The sequence below is a fragment of the Dendrobates tinctorius genome, unplaced genomic scaffold (genome assembly GCF_039654945.1).
Source record: "Dendrobates tinctorius isolate UK_male_01 unplaced genomic scaffold, ASM3965494v1 ptg000326l, whole genome shotgun sequence".
Classification (NCBI taxonomy): Eukaryota; Metazoa; Chordata; class Amphibia; order Anura; family Dendrobatidae; genus Dendrobates; species Dendrobates tinctorius.
The window spans coordinates 15770322-15791179 of NW_027361993.1; the positions used below are offsets into that span (position 1 = coordinate 15770322).

The window sequence follows — 20858 nt, forward strand, 5'->3', positions numbered from 1 at the left end:
GCTAGTTAGATAGGTGGTTGTATATCAGCCAGATAGTGTAGCTAGATATGTAGTGTCCAGTGTGGCTGTAAAATTTACCGTCCTGACTTTTTTTTGGGGGGGGCCATTACTGAGGTCGACAGACAAAGCCATCAGGGCACCTGTCCTACAAGTGTGTTGTTCACTGCTTCTATTGTGCTCCATGCACAAGTGCAGCATTCTAAATAATATTTTTTTCAAAAGCTAAATGTGAAGCAGCCAGCTGAATCACACTTTGTTGTTTAGTGCTGTGGTGATATGATACTGTCTGCAGACCTAAGGCACATTAAAAAAAGTATAATTTTTCTGTTACTAAATGTGAAACAGCCTGCCGTATCCCATGTTGTCATGTTGAGGCGGTGATATGAACCTGTCTGCAGACCTAACGCGCATTGAAAAAAAATTCTAACTTTTTCTGTTGCTGAATGTGATACAGCCTGCCATATCCCACATTGTCTTGTTGTGGCGGTGATCTGAACCTGTCTGCAGACCTAACACGCACTAAAAAAATTCAAATTCTTTTCTGTTGCTGAATGTGATACAGCCCGCCATATCCCACATTGTCATGTTGTGGCGGTGATATGAACCTGTCTGCAGACCTCAAGCACATTAAAATATTTTTTGTTGTTGATAAACTTGATACAGCCCACTATATTCAATCTTTTCATTTAGTGGCGTTGAAATTGCTCTGTGTGTAGAGCTGTTGCACATTAAAATGAATTTATATTATTTTTTTTTTACAAACGTGATAGAGAAGCCGAGATTTGATTTTGAAATTGTTTTCAGCCTATCTTCTAGATTATGTGCATCTTTGGCATCCAATTTCTCACGGTCATCTTTTATACCGAGCTAGAGATGCGCATCTGTTACACCTATCTTCTGATGAACATCAAACACTCTCTGGTAATTAGTGTTGGATAGATGAATAATAGTTGTAGGATGGATCATGGATCTTGTACTTCCCATAGCAGCCAAGTCATTGATCCTGTTGTAAGTTCCCATTACTGCCCCCCAAAATTCTTCTATTACTAACGTCATACAGTAGGGGACATGTTACTTTTAAACTGTTTTGAGCATCCACTCAATCTTATACAGGCCTTATCGACATGCCCCCCAAAAAATTCTTCTGTTACTAATGTCATACAGCAGGAGCCATGTCACTTTTAAACTGTTTTGAGCATCCACTCAATCTTATACAGACCTTATCGACAGGCCCAAAAAAATTCTTATGTTACTAATGTCATACATTAGGGGACATGTGACTTTGAAATTGTTTGGAAGATCTATTTAATCTTATACAGGCCTTATCAACAGGCCCCAAAATATTTTTCTGTTACTAACATCATACAGTAGGGGACATGTCACTTTTACATTTTTTGGAACATTTACTCAATCTTATACAGACCTTATCGACAGGTCCCCCCAAAATTTTCAGTTACTAAGGTCATACAGTAGGGGACATGTGACCTTTAAATTGTTTGGAGCATCCACTCAATCTTATACAAGCCATATCGACAGGCACAAAAAAAATTCTTCTGTTACTAATGTCATACAGTAGGGCACATGTCAGTTTTAAATTGCTTGGAGGCTATCTTCTAGATTATGTGCTTCTTTGCATTCCAATTTCTCACAGTCATCTTTTATACCTAGCTTGAGACACGCATCTGTTACACCTATCTTCTGATGAGCATCAAACGCCCTCTGATAATTGGTGTTGGGTAGATGAGTAATAGTTGTAGGTTGGATCCTGGATCTTGTCCTTTGCATAGCCACCCTGTTATTGATCCTATTGTACATTCCCATTCCAGCCCCCCAAAATTCTTCTGTTAATACCATCATACAATAGGGCACATGTCACTTTTAAATTGTTTGGAGCATCCACTCAATCTTATACAGGCCTTATCAACAGGCCCCACAAAAATTCTTCTGTTACTAAAGTCATACAGTAGGGGAGATCTCAGTTTTAAATTGTTTGGAGCACATATTCTTTGTCATACAGGCCTCATGCAAACAGAATAGTTGTCTTCTGTGACTAACTCGATTCAGCACGCCATATTTCACCTTTTCATTTAGTGCCACTAAATTAAGCTGTGCAGAGGTGGTGCAGATTAAAAAACTAATTTTTAGTCGCTAATACTGTGCTCATAGCACACTATGTGAGCACCACGACTGGGAAAAAGTGAGGTCGTGATGGAAGGGGGATTAGGTTCGGTGTTTGAGGTCTAGATGGGGTAGGTGGTGAAACTGATGCCACTTTACTCATGTCTGCCACTAATTTTTGGAAATGTGTACACTCTTGGTTGGGTGTCTATCTGCTGGGTTAGCTGTAGTGGAAGATACGTCAGTCCCTATTATACTATTTCTACTCTTTTCAAATTGATACCGCTTTGCTGATGTCTCCAACAAATTTTTAGAAATGTGTGCACTCTTGGTTGTGTGTACATCTGCTGGGTTGGCTGTAGTGGAATAGATGTTGCTCCCCATTATACTATTTTAACTCTGGCGAAATTGATGCCACTATGGTGGTGTTTGCCACTAGTTGTTTGAAATATGAGCACTCCTGGTTGGGTGTCCAACTGTCCATCTGCTGAGTTGGGTGAAGTGGAAGAACTGTTAGTCGCTATTATGCTGTTTCTACTGTGGTTAAATTGATGCCACTTTGTTGGTGTTTGCCACTAATTTTTGGAAATGTTAGCATTCCTGTTTGGGTGTCCATCTGCTAAATTGGGTGTAGTGGACGATGTGTCAGTCCCTATTATACTATTTCTGCTGTGATGAAATTGATGCCACTTTGCTGGTGTCTGACACTAATTTTTAGAAATGTGAACAATACTGGTTGAGTGTCCATCTGCTGGGCTGGCTGTAGTGGAAGATTTGTTGGTCCCTATTATACTATTTCTACTGTGGTAAAATTGATGTCACTTTGTTGGTGCCTGCCAATACATTTTTGGAAATGTGTAGACTCCTGGTTGAGTCTCCTTCATATGTGTGGCCTGTAGTACTAGGCATTCGAGACCGGCAGTCCTCCTCTGGGCTTTGATATGTTTATCTGCTGCTTCTTTATTATCTTCTTGGGCCTTAACTTAACTTCTCAGTTCCTTCTGAACTCTCTGCAACTCTGTAAGTCAATTTGTAACAGCAGGAACAGAAGGATTAAATGAAAGATTAAAAATAAATCCTGGATGCAAGCCAAAGGTAGTAAAAAATAGACTTTGGGATGTAAAACTGTGTTTGGAGTTATTATAGGCAAATTCTGCTGTTGATACATAGTCCACCCAGTCATCCTGGAGGTAAGAAATAAAGCAGCGCAGGTATTGTTTTACAGTTTGTTTTGTTCTTTCAGTCTGGCCATTGGATTGTGGGTGGAGGGCAGTAGACAAATTGACAGTAACTCCTAAAGCTATAAAGAAGCTTTTCCAAAATCTTGATGTAAACTGAACACCTCTATCAGAAATTACACTGTCAGGGATTCCATGCAGCCTAAATATCTGTTTGACTTTTTATTCTGTGGCTTGTTCAGTGGTAGGAATCCCTTTAGTTTGAATAAAATGGGCCATCTTTGTGAGCCGACCTAGCAAAACAAGGATAACAGTCATTTCTTTAGATGGAGGTCGGTCCATGATAAAATTAATTGAAATTGATCTTCAAGGCCTAAATGGAACTGGGAGAAGTTGAAGGAGTACTAGAGAAGAAGATTGTGGCATTTTGCTCTGTGTACATGTTAAACACATGTTAAACAGGAGGAAACTTATTTTATTACATCATTCCTAAAATAAGGCCATTAAAAAGAACAAAACTGTAGTTCTTGCGTTTTCATGACTCTAGTGTGCGCTACAAGTTTAGAATCATGGATAAGTTTGAGGACATCAAGTCAAGTAGATTCTGGGACATATATTTGGTGGGTCTGCATCTCAAATTCCTCCTTAAAAGAAAGATCATCATCTTTAGAAGGATTTAAAGATTCCTCCTTAGGGACCACCACAACTTTTTTAGCCTGAAAGGGCAACAAAGCAGCTACACAAGATGATAATTTAGAATGAGCAGGTTTAATCCACTGCCTAGGTGGCACAGATGAAGACAGAGTGGTTGTACCTGCTACATTGCCGAAAGAGTTCCCTGTACCAGAAAATACTTTATCCTGAGAATTGCTGCTGTCCTGAGCATCTCTAAAAAGCATAGACGAACCAAGCAAGCTGCTTGCTTTGCCAATACCTCGGGTTTGCTCAGATCTTGCCTTTTCTGCTTCCATGCAGTCAGATTTCTGCTCTATTTTACAATATTCATCAAACATACCCAGTTCTGGTTTTGTGGGCTTTCTAAGAGCATCGACCAGGAATTCATTTTCAGGATTGTTTTTGGAAGGCTGTGGAAAGTATGGACACTCTGCTACCTTCTGCTTGTTAAGAACAATATCTTTTGAATCTTCTGGCTCAGGGCTAGAAATAGGGCTAAACTGGGTAAAAGTTGGCAAAGGTTCTGCATTGTGCAATTCTATTTTTTCTGTGTAGCTCCATGAGTTGTCCCCGTTGATGAATCCTGGTTGAAATTTTCCATAGCCTTGTCCAACAACATGGGGATCAGGGCCCCCTTCAGGGCCCCCAAAAAATGTTCAGCAGTAGAGTTGGACCATTGATATTTTCAATCTTTTCAGATGCCTCAAATGACTCCTGTTGGCTGCTGTTTTTCACAATAACGCTAACTGCTGGAACATCAGGGACAGAAACAGACTGGGCCAGACAGATTCTTCAACACATTCCTGATGGTTTGAGATGGTTTTCTTATTCATCACTTGTTGATTGGATAGCTTCCTTTGCATCCAAACTTGAAGCAGCAGGAATATCAAAAGCAGCAAGAAGATTGTCAAAGTCTAGAGTCTTCATGTCCCCCATGACTGAAATGGTATCTGGTAGTGCTAATGCATGGCTCCACTTAATGTAGGTGCCACACTTAAAACCCCACCCTGTGTATTCTGATCACAGCTACAGCCACCGGGGTCTAGCCATGTCCGCAACCACACAATCATATCGGGAATTGACCAGATCAGTAGGCTGGGACCTGTAGAAACTAACATGGCTGAAAAAGACTGGGGAAGGGGAGGGGACTAAATATTGAAGGGAAAGGGGACAAGCCCTACTAATGGATGAGGGAACTTCATCTGTATCACAGCGGAAGCCGGGAGCTACTGAACATGCATGTGTGCTGCACAAGGGCAGAGAGTGTGGTCAGGAATAGCCAGGGGTCAGTACACAGGAGCAGCAATGTAGTTTACAGGATCAGCAGATGAAAGGAAGCTTGCCTAAAGGCTGGTAGCTCAATAATCTTGCAATGAAGGAAGTACAATGTCAGGTTTAAGTTGTGTGTTCAATTGGGGTGGAGCCAATCAGGAACTCAGGGTGGAGACAATCAGAAATGACCCAGGTACTTGGATCTGGGTTAGGAAGGAAATGTCCAGTGAGCTGAATAGCTCAGAGGGAAGAACTGCCGCCTGGTGCACAAGAGCCACTAGTTTCGAATCCATGGCTCAACGTAATCAGGCAGTGTTCAAATTAATATGACTTGGAGATCACAGTCACATTCTCAAGAATTGTGGAAATCTATCCATGCCAAGTTAGAGCAGTGGCTTTCTCTACTGAACCTGGAGCCAGGGAAGGCTGTGTGTGATAACGGTGCAAACCTGGTGTCGGTTCTATGCCGTGGAACCTCACGCACGTGCCTTGCATGGCTCATGTCTTCATCATAGTGAAAAAGGCACCTTGCCACAGTTGACGGGCACACATGAATTGGCCAAATCATGCGCTAAGAACCTTCGCTTTTGTAAATACATCTTGCTGAGGGACAGAGCATTTGGAAGTTGTTATTTCCATTGACATCATATGCATTGGCATTCACAGGGTGCTGCTGTGCCTTTTTCATATATGTTTTGCAGTCACTGCAGCTTGTACCTATTCACACTTAGGAGGTGCTGGTCAGGTTTTTTTGCATAGCTATTTTGGGGGTTGTGACTCCCTCTGCTCTAACACTTGCACTCCTCCCATTAACCTGCAGATGTTCTCAACCAGTTCTACTTGCCCATTCAAATTGTAGGCTTGCAGCCCAGGAGAGACATGTTTGTCCATTATAGTAGGTTTTTTAACCAGAAAGTGGCATATACAGTGTAGGATATGGAATGGTTTAGACAGGACCCGTCAGAGAAGTGTCACCTTGCCGCGGTTGATGGGCACACATGAATTGGCCAAATCATGCACTAAGAACCTTCGCTTTTGTAAGTACATCTTGCTGAGGGACAGAGCGTTTGGAAGTTATTTCCATTGACATCATATGTCTTGGCATTCACAGGGTGCTGCTGTCCCTTTTTCATATATATTTTTTCCTTTATATATAATATTACTTGCGCATGTGTGAGCTTTTACTATATGACTATTATCTATCATTATTATGCTTTGTGGCGGTCCTTATTTCTAATTTATAATTATTCACTTTTTTTGCTTTGATGATAAATTGAAGTTTTTATTGCTATTTATTTTAGTGTGGACACTCTTGCACATTGCATCAATCTGCCATTCACTTTAAAAAGGCATTTGTATATAATTCATGCCTTTTGTCCCCCTTTTTATTGGTTCATCTATTTTTCCATGTTTGGTGGTGTTTTCCTTTGGTTGTACTGTATGCGCTGAATGAATGGAGAGGATGGCGCAAGAGTATGTAGAACTGAATATCAATACTATCAGGGAGGGTTTGGACCCTTTCATATTTTGGTCTTCCAAAATGGATGTGTGGTCTGAGCTCTCCACACATGCCTTGGAGGTTTTATCGTGCCCGACAGCCAGCATTTTCTCAGAAACTGCCTTCAGCGCTACTGGTGGTGTCCTGATGGATAAGCATATCTGGCTGTCCCCTGAAAGTGTAGACCGCCTAATTTTCATCAAAATGAACAAGCCATGGATCTCCAAAGACTTTTGCACCTCAATCGCAGACTGTACAGACTAGTTGATTTTGCACTTTTTAGTGTGATGCATTAATGTCACGTAACTGCACTGTGTGATATCTTTAGTGTGGCTTCTGTGGCTGCTGATGTTAACTCAAATTTGTGTAAGTGTGAACAGTCATGGTTGGTCTACATCTCCTGGGATAGCTGTAGTGGAAGACGTCTCTGTCCCAATTATACTATTTCTATTCTTGTGACAGCTATTCCGCTTCGGTGGTGTCAGGCCATCATATTTTAAAATGTGAACACTCCTGGTTTGGTGTCCATCTGCTGGATTGAGTGTAGTGAAAGACCTGTTGGTCCCTATTACACTATTTCTATTGTGGTGAAATTGATGCCAGTTCTGTGATATAAGGCCCTCATTTATTTAAATGTGAACACTCCTTGTTGGGTGTCCATCTGTTGCATTGGGTGTAGTGAAAGACCTGTCTGTTCCTATTATACTATTTCCACTGTGGTAAAATTGATGCCAGTTCTCTGGTGTAAGGCCCTCATTTCTTTAAATGTGAACACTCCTTGTTGGGTGTCCTTCTGCTGCATTGGGTGTAGTAGAAAAATTGTCGGTCCCTATTATACTATTTATACTGTGGTGAAATTGATGCCACTCTGGTAATGCCTGCCAATAATTTTTGGAAATGTGAACACTCGTGGTTGGGTGTCCATTTGCTGTTTGGGTGTAGTGAAAGACCTGTCGGTCTCTATCATACTATTTCTACTGTGGTGAAATTGATGCTACTTCTGTAGTGTAAGGCCCTCATTTCTTTAAATGTGAACACTCATTGTAGGGTGTCCTTCTGCTGTATTGAGTGTTGTGGAAGAACTGTCGATCCCTATTTTACTATTTCTAAAGAGGTGAAATTGATGCCACTTCTGTGGTTTAAGGCCCTCATTTCTTTAAATGTGAACACTCCTTATTGGGTGTCCATCCGCTGCACTGGGTGTAGTGGAAGACTACTGTGGTGAAATTGATGCCACTTTTTGTGGTGTCTGTGAATAATTTTTGGAAATGTGAATACTCGTGGTTGGGTGTTTATCTGCTTTATTGGGTGTAGTGAAAGACCTGTCAGTCCCTATTATACTATGTCTACTGTGGTGAAATTGATGCCACTTTTGTGGTGTCTGCCAGTAATTTTTGGAAATGTGAACACTCCTGGTAGGGTGTCCATCTGCTGTATTGGGTGTAGTGGAAGACCTGTCGGTCCCTATTATACTATTTCTACTGTGGTGAAATTGATGCCACTTTGGTGGTGTCTGCCAATATTTTTTAGAAATGTGAACAATCCTGGTTTGGTGTCCATCTGGTGCACTGGGTGTAGTGGAAAACCTGTCGGTCCTTATTGTACCTTTTCCTACTGTGGTGAAATTGATGCCACTTTTGTGGTGTCTGCCAATAATTTTTGGAAATATTGGAAATGTGAATGTGACACCCCAGAGTCTGGTTGCCATAGTGACATTGCCTCCATCTAAGGGGTGATGTCATGCCTGGAGGCAGGAGGGGGGTCCCCATGCCAGGTAACACAGGTTACATGACAATTCCTGCTGCGGATAAGAAATGGGAGCCTCCTTATAAATTCTGGCCAACAGGTGGGGTTAGTGAGTCAGTAAGAAGTCAGCTGAGAGAGTAAACAAGGGAGTTGTCATGGAAACGGGAGCAGCTGCAGCTCATGAGAGGACAGTTAGAGTGAGTTGGAGTTGGTCTGTGAAGAGAAAAGGGACAGAAGCAGAGACAAGAGGCTCTGGGGGAGCTAAAATTGTGTATAGCTGACCCCAGAGCAAAGCGCTGATATAAAAAAGGAATGCCAGAGTCGGTGGCAGGACAACGGATGAGCAGGACTAACGTGGGGAGAGTAAGAGTTAGGCTACGTTCACACGCTGCGGAATGCTCTGCGGATTTGGCCGCGCGGATTTTGTAAAATCCGCAGGTAAATCTGCAGGTCAAAAGACCTGCAGTTTTACCTGCGGATTGCTCTGCGGTTTTTCATCTCCTCAATGGAGGAGATGGAAAAGCGCAGCGGAATCCGCAGAAAGAATTGACATGTCAATTCTTTCTGCGGTTTCAAAACCGCAGAAAAACCGCGCGGAAAAATCCGCACCGTCTGCACTGTGGTTTTTAATTCCCATAGGGAATAATGGTACTGTACACCGCAGCAAAAACTGCTGCGGACCCGCAGCGGCCAAATCCGCTGCGGAACCGCAGCAGAATCCGCAGCGTGTGCACACACCCTTAGAGGGAGAAACATCTAGAAGAAAAGAAGCTCTCAGGAGAATGGAAGGGGTCCTAGGAGCACGGGTAGTGCGATAAGCCACCCGTGGGGTCCGTATCCAGAAAAGGAAGGACCAGGCCATAGGAAGGGAGCTGGCCCCTAAGCCTAGTGAAGAACAACGAACTAGGCTCAGCTAGTAAGCCAGCGGATGAGGTACCTTTAAGTGCCTCAGTCGCAACTGCATTCATTCCTGGCAAAGGTAGTTATAGAGGATCCCGGGGCCTGAACCACGTCGCCCGGTGATATTCGTGGCTGCTGGCTTGGGACACTGTTTGCGAAGGTGCAGGGAAGGAAAGAGGAGGAGAGATCAGCGCAGAGAATCGAAGTGGCCTAGAAAGGTGAACACAAAGAGGAGCCCTGAAAAGGTGTTTCTGATCTACCTGGGAGTTGGCTGGACCCCTCCCCTGGAGGACACAGTAGCAAGTGGGCTAACGCATGCAGGAACTGTGAGACCCTGAAACTGCACCCAACTGTGTCCTTTGTGTCATTTACATCTCGCCTGCCATACACTGCTTTCACCATAACCATCACCGGCTCACTATTACCATCTTAGCTGCCCTGGGACACAGCTCTGCCCATGGAGAGCTATACCATCTCTGCTGCACCACCATTCCAGAGGATCTGTATAGGAGCGTCGGCTACCCCTAGCCGAATACTATGGGTGGCATCATGATTCCCCTTTCCCTATAATTTTTACTACCATCTTCCTCCTCATTTGAACTTCCATCATCACCCCTGGACACCAAGGGGCACGGACCGGGTCACTATCACCACCGTGACATACTTCCCCTTTAAAAGAGCCTGACCGGCCCGGTACCGAGTAACCCCGGCCCTGCAGGGTGCTCCATAAACATTCCTGGTTGGGTCTCCTTCATGCGTGTTGCCTGTAGCAGTAGGCCTCCAACACCATCAGACCTCTACATCCTTGGAGTCAACTATCCGTGTTACTGTCCTTAAATTTTTATGACAATGGCAATCTGCAAAACGTATATTTGTGTCACCTGAGTGTGGCTCAGCATGAAAGCAGGTAGAGGTGTTGCATGTGGTATCAGGGCTCCCAGCAAAGGGGGCCTACACCAATCCCTCACCCACCTCCTCCTACTGTGACGTTCAATTGAAAGAGGTAAATGCTGCCCCAGACCCCGATTCCTCATGGCTGGCTTTTTGCTTCAGTTCCATGCTACAATTTGTACTGTGGGTGAACTGAGGCCACTTTCCCGGTGTCTGTCCCTCATTTGATGTGTTTTGGTAGCATTTGGGGCTGTTATAAGGTGTTGTGCATGCGTTTGTTTTTGCCTCCCATTGAGGTGAATGACGTTCGGTTATGTTCGGCAAATATTCGACAAATTAATTGACAAATATTACAAATTCGGCGAACATTGAAATATTCGCTCATCTCTAGTCAGACTCATGAGGCATAGGGAACAGTTGTCGACCCCCATATGGGTTTGAACAACCCACAGCTGGTGCTTTTTTTTTATTATTTAATGTCTCTATATTTGTATATTGTATATGGCATGGTGAAGAAAGTGGTTCATTTTTTAAACGCGTTATGTCAATAAATATGTGCTCACTTTACCGATTGAAGTCCTAACTTTGAATATCTCCATAGACCTCCTCGGACTCCTGGTGAGCTCACTGTATGCCGTACCTTGCAAACCATAGTGACTTCTGATTGAGCAAGGTTTGGCGAATCACTTGTAATAATAGAAAAAATGCCAATTATAGAAAAACATACATAAATTCAAACACTCATTTGAAATGCACATAACAGTTCATTACTGTAGATGTAAAATGTAACTAAACTTAATGGCTTTAAGTTAATAATATTTCAAGCCGCCTCCCTGAAAATAGAACATTTCCACATCGTAATAAGCAAAGAGCGAAAGACAAAGTTTTTTCTAATAACATTTCATTAACTTGTCTTCTTCCAGGGCGCTGAATGTGTTGAACATACATAAAGTTCAATTTCACCAAAATGTAAAAGTAGCTAATGAAATAAATGACTGTGATTTATGGCAGCAGTTGTGTCGACCTTCTGCCACTAATCTAAATAGAAGATTATACATCAGAAATTTAATCAGAATGATGATAAATCTATTTCTTCTGCATTTGTTTAGGAGCAGGAACATTTATATTGGAGTCATTTATACAATGAAACAAAAAAAATTATTCAGGCATAGTAAAAAGAGAAGTTATCTCAGCATAGACTTGATATGAATTGAGTGGATAGCACTGCAGCCTTGCAGCGCTGGAGTCCTGGGTTCAAATCCCACCCATGACAACATCTGCAAGGTATTTGTATTTTCTCTCCGTGTTTGCGTGGGTTTCCTCTGGGTACTCCGGTTTCCTCCCACATTCCAGAAAGACATACAGTTAGGGAATTTAGATTGTGAGCCCCATCGGGGACAATGATGATAATGTGTGCAAACTGTAAAGAGCTGCGGAATATATTAGCGCTATATAAAAATAAAATAATAATAATAATTATTATTATTATTAATATTATTATTAATATTATTATTATATCGGACCTGTGTTTGATTGATGCTTGTCTAACCACTGTATCCCCTGCTGTCACTTTCTCCCTTTGCTGGCTTTGTTTGGCTTTTTTGGAGGCCTTATGGTTGACCCAGTTCTATCATAGAGATCAAGGAGTGACAGAGAAGATGCACTAATAGCACAGTTTCTATCCTTCTCTATGCATGATTCTAGTAATGTCATAGAGATGTCTTCATGTAATGAGTGAGATGACTCTCCTCAATCTGTCCCAGTCTATACAGCAAAGCTGACATAATGCTAAATAAAGCAGAAAGTATGAGCTTTTCATGTCCACTTTAATAGCCTACATGAAAACTGGAATTTTTCAAAATGTATGTTGATAAATAGACACAACTAAAACTAAATACAAAAAAACATAGAAAACAAGTTTCGAATAAATGTAACATTTTCTTGCTATGTCTTTTTTTAAATTGGTATTTTTAAATTAGTGTGATATTATATGTTGACATGACCTGTTATAAAATATATACCCTCATGAAGCCAAAAAAGTTCTGAGGGGTGGCTGCACTTTTAAAAAATAAGGGATTACAGAGTCTGTCTGTGCTTTATCGCTTATAAACAGAATGCCAGAACAGCTGCCACAAACTGAGATGCTGTATATGTCACTGAGTTGGTTAATACAGTGTATCTGGTAGCCCATTAGACAGAATGACAGGAAAAGCAAGAGAGGAGTTGCTGTGACTGTTAGGGCATGACGGAAGTTGTGGTTTCACAACAGAGACAATATAATACAAAGCTTCTCAATTTGAATAAAAGGCATAGTAAACTTTTGTGACAAAAAATAAATTCTTTGGTAATCTTGAAAAATTGCTGCACTGTGCCAAGTGAGTTTATGATCTCTTTCTACATGGAGGACAGCGATTTTAATGAGCAGTTCAAGCATCAGTTCCTCTCAGGTAATGATTTTTGAAAGTAACTCTAATAAGCAGAGTCAGTAATCTCCCATTATTCTTGAGATGATTAATCATCATCTCTTTCATGCATAGTTTATTCATGCCCTGAAAGAATAAACTCTAGTAATTTTATGAAATTTAAAAAGACGCTGTTCCTATGACAGATTTATTACAGGTGCAGATACAAGAACTGGTAGTCAAGAGTAATTTTGAGTAATAATTACAGTTGCAGTGATAAAGAGACTGATATTCATTATACATGGGGATTGGCTCATTCGCCTCTCCTATGTAGAGATGACAGCAATCAAATATTTGATACCTAATGCATTAATGTTCATTATTTCCAAGTGAGTTTTAGTAGATAGTTTTCACTGGGGGGCGTGTACTTCTGCCTTCTGTATGATGCTGGCCAATCATAGGAAAGCAGCAACATAGAAGTGCAGAACAGAAGGACTTTTGATGATGTCATCAGGGTCACATGAGTACACAGGTCCTCAAGTTATTATTTCCACACTGCTGTGCTGTGTAATGTATATTCAGTGCTTATTAAGGCTACACACACTGGCTGACAGGACCTGTGTACTTAGGTCATATCATCCTGTTGTTATCATCACAGTTCCTTCTGAACTTGCATGTTGCTGCCTGCATGTGATTGGTTAGGGAGATACAGGAGGTCGAAGTACAACCCCTTAATGAAAATGATCTAATAATACTGACTTGGACTTAATTAATGTTAACTCTTTAGGTTACCAATATTTGTTTGCTAATATCTCCCTAGTGGTGTCAACATAAAAATGAATATAAGTTTTTAACTCAAGGTAAAACTGTTTTGAAGCTGGAATAGAGGTATCAGGAAAATATATTTTATTGCATGCTGTGAGTTAAAAATTAGTTTAATGCAAAATATTTGTCAATATTTGTAAAGTTTATTCAGATTTAAAAGAACAACGATAATCTTGTACATTCTGGACGCTGACATATTGCCAACATTTGTTCAATTCTTTTTTACAAATATATTTGGCTTTTAACTGGCAGATGGAGAGATGGTTTATGTCAGGACTCCCAAACCCGAGCTATTTGTCATACTTGCCCAGCGTAGCAACCTGTCCTGTAATGTTATTGAGACTTTGGCAACCTCATATTAAATCTAAGCCAACCACAAGCTTACTTTGCTTTCAGAGTTGCCAAAATTCCTGATGGACCTTTATTCCAAGCTTGTTTTTGACAAATTGCTCTGTTCCTCCATTGTCTATTAACTCATGTATGGTCATTGACCCAAAAGTTTCAACAGAAACAAATGATAAAAAGAGGCAGAATGAATTATAAGATAAAGCAAAGCTGTCGCTTAATATGAATAAAAATATACAGTATTATGAGATATAATTAGCTAAATAGTAGTTTATTCACTCAGAGACAAACAGTGCCTTGAAAAAGTAATACCACGTGAACTTTTCCACAGTTTTTCACGCTTCACCCACATACAGTATTTCAATGTGTTTTTATTGGGATTTTATATGATATACCAACGCAAAGTAACAAGTATTTGTGAAGTGTAAAGGAAATGATACAATTTTCCAAATTATTTTAAAAATGTGATTCTGAAAATTGTGACGTGCATTTGCATTCAGCCACCTGTAGTCTGATATCCTTAAATAAAATCTTGAGTGTCCAATTGCCTCCAGAAGTCACAGAATTAATACCGTATTTTTCGGACTATAAGACGCACTTTTCCCCCAAAAAAATTGTGAGGAAAATGGGGGGTGCGTCTTATAGTGCAAATGCAGGCTTACCGGGGGGGGTTGCGGTGGCAGAGGTGCGGTGATGCTGAGGTGTGGTGGGTGGTACGGCGTTTACCTGAGCAGGGTCCCTTCCTCAGGTGAGGTGACACCGCGGCCCGGTGTCCACGGAAAGCAGAGCCGAGTGAATCACGGATTTCTCAGTGGAGGCGGCCATCTCCCTGAGGCCGCGCGTGCGCAGATTGAGTTCTGTGGCCGCATGTGAGCAGATTGTGATTGTGGCGGCCATTTTCCTGAAGCCGAGTGTGCAGATTGAGATCTCGGCTTCAGGAAAATGACCGCCGCCATCTCCATCTGTGCACGCACGGCCTCCGGCTGCCATTTTACTGAAGCCCCAGGAAGCAGAGAACTCAATCTGCGCACGTGCGGCCTCACGAAGATGACCGCGTCCACCGAGTAACCTGTGATTCATCCGGCTCTGCTCGCCTTGGACACTGGGCCATGGCGTCACCTCACCTGAAGAAGGGACCCTGCTTAGGTGCACGCCGTACCACCCACCGCGCCTCAGCATCACTGCACCTCAGCATCATTGCACCTCTGCTGCTGCCACACCACTGCCACAACCCCCCATTGACACCAGGCTGTGGCGTTGCCACATTTCTGGCATCCAAAGGAAGGGACCCTGCTAAGGTGCACTCCACACAGCCCGCACCGAACATCAGCATCGTCGTACCGCCGACACCGGACCCCAGGACTGCAGCATTGCCCCACTTCTCTTATCCTGAGGAAGGGACCATGCCTCCTGTGACCCTGCTGTACCACCACCAGCACTCAGGTAAGATACCTTAAATTCAGACAATAAGATGGACCTCCATCTTAAAAAAAATCTTTTTTTTCTGCTATTTTCCACCCCAAAATTTGGGGCACATCTCGTAGTCCAAAAAATACAGTACATCGAGTCTATCTGTGTGTAATTTCTTTTCAGAATAACTTCAGCTGTTCTGCAAAGGCCTTAGAGGTTTGTTTGAGAACTTTAGGGATCAAACAGCATCATGAAAATCAAGGAACACACCAGACAGGTCAGGGATGGAGCTTTTGCAGTTTTTCTGCAATCCTTTAATTGGCTTTTGAATATACAAAATAAAATTATCCAAAATCCAAACATTAAACTGTGACTGCCTAGTTTGGTGTACAGTATGTGTCGCAAGAACATTTTTTTGCACATTTTTTTCACTATTCAAATTTTACATTTGCAGACACAACAACAGTACAGTTTCAGGTTCTTGCTTTTTTATTATATACCTACCTGGGAAGGGGTTACATTTTGCTACAAAATATGTTTAAAAAATGTAGACATTTATCTGTGCATGTAAGTTTTGAAACACCTGTTTTACTAGTCCAGTTAGACAATCATACATGCCACATTTATACTGGCCTGCACCATTTTATGTTCTGTACAAGTAATTACCTACTGAATATTCAACTGTGGTTGAAAAAAAAATGTAAAAAATTATAGTGTTGCACAAAATGTATGGTAAAGAAAAAGTGCCAATGACAATGTATGGGGTAATATAAAAGCACCACAACCACTAGCACCAGTGTCTGGAGGCCACTCGTAGGAGGAGGAGTACTGTCATGGGTGTATCAGGTGTGACAGACAGACATCCTGGATCCGACTGTAGAAGTTCATTGTGATTATCTCTACAAGCACCTTCTTGATTTTTGCATCTCTGTTATAGAGGGATATCCTTCTCCCAGTAGGACCCAACAGTTACCTCCACCTGCTGCTGCTAATTACGCACCCTTGCTGAAGGTTTAAATACCTCCAGATAATCTCTTATCTCAATTTCTGTTTGTCTGGTTGGAAGTACTAGCAGTCGGCTAGTGTCTCCTTGGAATACCCTTGGAGGATTGCTGGTGTGATATATTGGTGGACTTCCCAAGCTAAATGCTTCCCCTCTTTCTCCCCCCTCTCTGTCTTTAGTTGTAGTGGGGGCTGACTAGCTCTCACCCTGTCCCCTCCCAATCCAGTGCCTATCGCTAGGGTTAGGCAGAGAATAGGTTCCTGCTCAACGATAGGCGTGGAACCTATTTAGGGACATTTGGGGCAGACAGCGTGCTGTTAGATCTGCTTAGGGGGTCTCCATTCCCCCCTTCCATAGTGTTTGGGCTCCCCCTCTCTTTCCCAGTTGTTCTGCACCCAGCGTGACACCAGTTGACTGAGCAGTAGTACTATCAAATGCAATTGGCCTACTTTACCTATGGCAAGTTGTGTTATTGGGGAGGAAGTGGAGGGCATTATAGAATATATGGCACATCACTAGTCTCAATGATTCAGTAGAAATATGGCGCTCAGATAGAGTTCCAAACCATATGCATAAATTAGAAAGCATTCGGCACTCTAATAGGAATTGTGGTGAAATCAGATGAGAAATGTATTTTGTGGTCCAAACTGTGTATAGAATACCTGACGTTTCAGTCTTACATATACATTTTTCAAACATATACTGTAGAAGTAACATAAACAACAAAAAAAATCAAACTTAGAAAAAATTAAATCAAATGAAACAATACAGAAAAATTAACAAATTATAGGAAAAAGTGACAACATGGTATGCAGAAGCAAATTGTATTTGAGTGAAATATATACATGTAGAGTAGAGCTAGCTAATTTGCTGGAAAAGCAATATTTATAGAAAATGGCACTTATTCTTCTTGTAGTATACAGTAACATTATTGAGGCAGCCATTCATACGATTTAAACCGGTTGTCACATTTAGAGGACTCAACTAACAACTTACTAGGTTTCTCACCAATTGGCCACAAAGAAAAGAGTAGATCTTGACATGTCCATGTACATTTTTATGCTTCCAACTCATTTAAAATATCCCCTGTCCCAATTATATTGGTTCAGTTTGCAAAATAGCTGTTTCCCATCTTCATTATGGACATAAATATCATTGTGTAGGGAATAATTTTAATACTGTCCTTTGCCAAGCAGTCCCTTATGGCAAATTGATGGTCAACATCTTATAGGTAAATCATAGTTGGCCTTTGTTGTTTGAGAAACAATGGTTGAGGAATGGTGAGCCTTAAAAATTTCCCACCGTTGGTTCAATTGAGTTGCTTCAATGACACACGAAAGATGGCAGCACATACTTTACAGATGGCTAAGCCTAAACCAGACAGCTGAACCAGGTTTTGGCTTTTCAACTGTCAGCCGATTTAATTTTAGACTTGTAAATTTTCTCAGTACTCATTTTGTAATCAAATAGACATTAAAGCGCAGCGTGTTCACCTGTCTGCCATCTGTTTGTTGGGAGGACGTCGTTCTAACAGAGGAGAGAAACAGGCACGTTGCATATTCCCTTCACTGTAAATAATTAGGTAATTTGCAAAATTTTCATGTTGTCTCGGCCACAAACATGTCAGAGATTATTTATTATTGAAACTTCTTGTGACCATTTATGGATACTACCTGTAGTTTTGCAGTTCCAAACACATTTTAAATGGAGCATGGAGTAGAGAGAATGTGTCCGTAACATGCATTTATTGATTTTGATTTATCTGAATGTGACTCAAACACAGAAATTGACCAAGTTTCATTAATAAAGACATTACTATTCAAACTAAGTACTAAGACGCATGGGGTTACTCGAGACAAATACTTGATGAAACAAAGTTTCCACATGATTCTTCAGGCTTTATGCCCCAAACCACTATATATATACATATATATATATATATATGTATAAATATATACATATATATGTAGCGTAGCCTTTCTAACTTTTCTTTTTTAATACTTCAATGCCCTTTCAAGTTTAAGCAGGGCATTAAAGGGGGGTTTGAAGATTGACACCCATCGCTCAAAAAGTTTTAAAGGTTTAGTTACCCTTACATTCTATGTAAAATCTAAATAAAAGAACCATTAAAAGCAGGGTAGAAAGTAGGGGATCCCATGACCCCAGTGCTGCAAATCTACAGTGTTGTCCACACACAAATGATAAAATAAGTTTAAAAATGTAGTATGGAATGAAACAGCAAGAAGGCATTGTCTAATGCCTGTAAATATCTGTAGGTGTTCTTGTGCAATATTAATTTTATCCAGCCAATTTTGCAAACTTTGTAGTCTCACAAATTTGGCTAGCCAAATATAACAATGTTCAATGGCACCTAATGAACGGAATCTTTATGGTATTAGCTTATGGAGCCCCTTTGATACATAATGTGGAGATATAGACACCTTTATAACAATCGAAGAGTGACTTTTCACAGCAGTATGTTATAGGATGAGCCAGTGCAGCACTACAGAGGAGCAACAAACGATCGGTGAGTAAACTTTTATTTCATATTCAACTATCGTTATATACAGTCATGGCCAAAAGTATTGACACCCCTGCCATTCTGTCAGATAATACTCAGTTTCTTCCTGAAAATGATTGCAAACACAAATTCTTTGTTATTATTATCTTCATTTAATTTGTCTTAAATGAAAAAAACACAAAAAGAATTGTCCTAAAGCCAAATTGGATATAATTCCACACCAAACATAAAAAAGAGGGTGGACAAAAGTATTGGCACTGTTCGAAAAATCATGTGATACTTCTCTAATTTGTGTAATTAACAGCACTTGTAACTTACCTGTGGCACCTAACAGGTGTTGGCAATAATTAAATCACACTTGCAGCCAGTTGACATGGATTAAAGTTGACTCAACCTCTGTCCTGTGTCCTTGTGTGTACCACATTGAGCATGGAGAAAAGAAAGAAGACCAAAGAACTGTCTGAGGACTTGAGAAACCAAATTGTGAGGAAGCATGAGCAATCTCCAGGCTACAAGTCTATCTCCAAAGACCAGAATGTTCCTGTGTCTACCGTGTGCAGTGTCATCAAGAATTTAAAGCCCATGGCACTGTGGCTAACCTCCCTAGATGTGGACGGAAAAGAAAAATTGACAAGAGATTTCAACTCAAGATGTGCGGATGTTGGATAAAGAACCTCGACTAACATCCGAACAAGTTCAAGCTGCCCTGCAGTCTGAGGGTACAACAGTGTCAGCCCGTACTATCCGTCGGTGTCTGAATGAAAAGCGACTGTATGGTAGGAGACCCAGGAAGATCCCACTTCTTACCCCGAGACATAAAAAAGCCAGGCTGGAGTTTGCCAAAACTTACCTGAAAAAGCCTAAAACATTTTGGAAGAATGTTCTCTGGTCAGATGAGACAAAAGTAGAGCTTTTTGGGCAAAGGCATCAACATAGAGTTTACAGGAGAAAAAAAGAGGCATTCAAAGAAAAGAACACGGTCCCTAAAGTCAAACATGGCGGAGGTTCCCTGATGTTTTGGGGTTGCTTTGCTGCCTCTGACACTGGACTGCTTGACCGTGTGCATGGCATAATGAAGTCTGAAGACTACCAACAAATTTTGCAGCTTAATGTAGGGCCCACTGTGAGAAAGCTGGGTATCCCTCAGAGGTCATGGGTCTTCCAGCAGGACAATGATCCAAATACACTTCAAAAAGCACTAGAAAATGGTTTGAGAGAAAGCACTGGAGACTTCTAAGGTGGCCAGCAATGAGTCCAGACCTGAATCCTATAGAACACCTGTGGAGAGATCTAAAAATTGCAGTTTGGAGAAGGAACCCTTCAAATATCAGGGACCTGGAGCAGTTTGCCAAAGAAGAATGGTCTAAAATTCCAGCAGATCATTGTAAGAAACTCATTGATGGTTACCGGAAGCGGTTGGTCGCAGTTATTTTGGCTAAAGGTTGTGCAACCAAGTATTAGGCTGAGGGTGCCAATACTTTTGTCTGGCCCATTTTGGGAGTTTTGTGTGAAATGATCAATGTTTTGCTTTTTGCTTCATTCTCTTTTGTGTTTTTTCATTTAAGACAAATTAAATGAAGATAATAATACCAAAGAATTTGTATTTGCAATCATTTTCAGGAAGAAACTGAGTATTATCTGACAGAATTGCAGGGGTGTCAATACTTTTGGCCATGACTGTATATATATCAATCTTCAAAGGTACAGTCCAAGGCTATATTTTTCCAAAAACACTGTCACACCAGTGGACAGGTATGGTGTTTTGTAACTAACATATGAGCCATGTTTTTCTAATCCTGGTAAAAGAAATGCCAAAAAATGTACACATTCTTCTTATTATTTATTTTTATAGCACCATTGATTACATGGTAAGGGGTAACATACAAAACACACATCAAAATTACAATGAACAAACTAATAGTGATGGACAGGTACAGAGAGGAGAGGACCCTGCTCTTGTGGGCTTACAGTCTAAAGGATAATGGGGAAGGAGACAGTAGGTTTGGGAGTTTCGACACCTCTGGTTTTGGTGAGACGGTGGCTCTGGTAGTGGCAAGTGGCAGCGGGGTTATTG

At 41.2% G+C, this 20858-nt stretch overlaps 1 pseudogene; it reads right to left on the reverse strand.

Annotated features, from left to right (window-relative positions):
- Positions 1–3889: 3889 nt before the first annotated feature.
- Positions 3890–4907, reverse strand: LOC141074165 (zinc finger protein 592-like; annotated as a pseudogene).
- Between the last annotated feature and the right edge of the window lie 15951 nt (positions 4908–20858).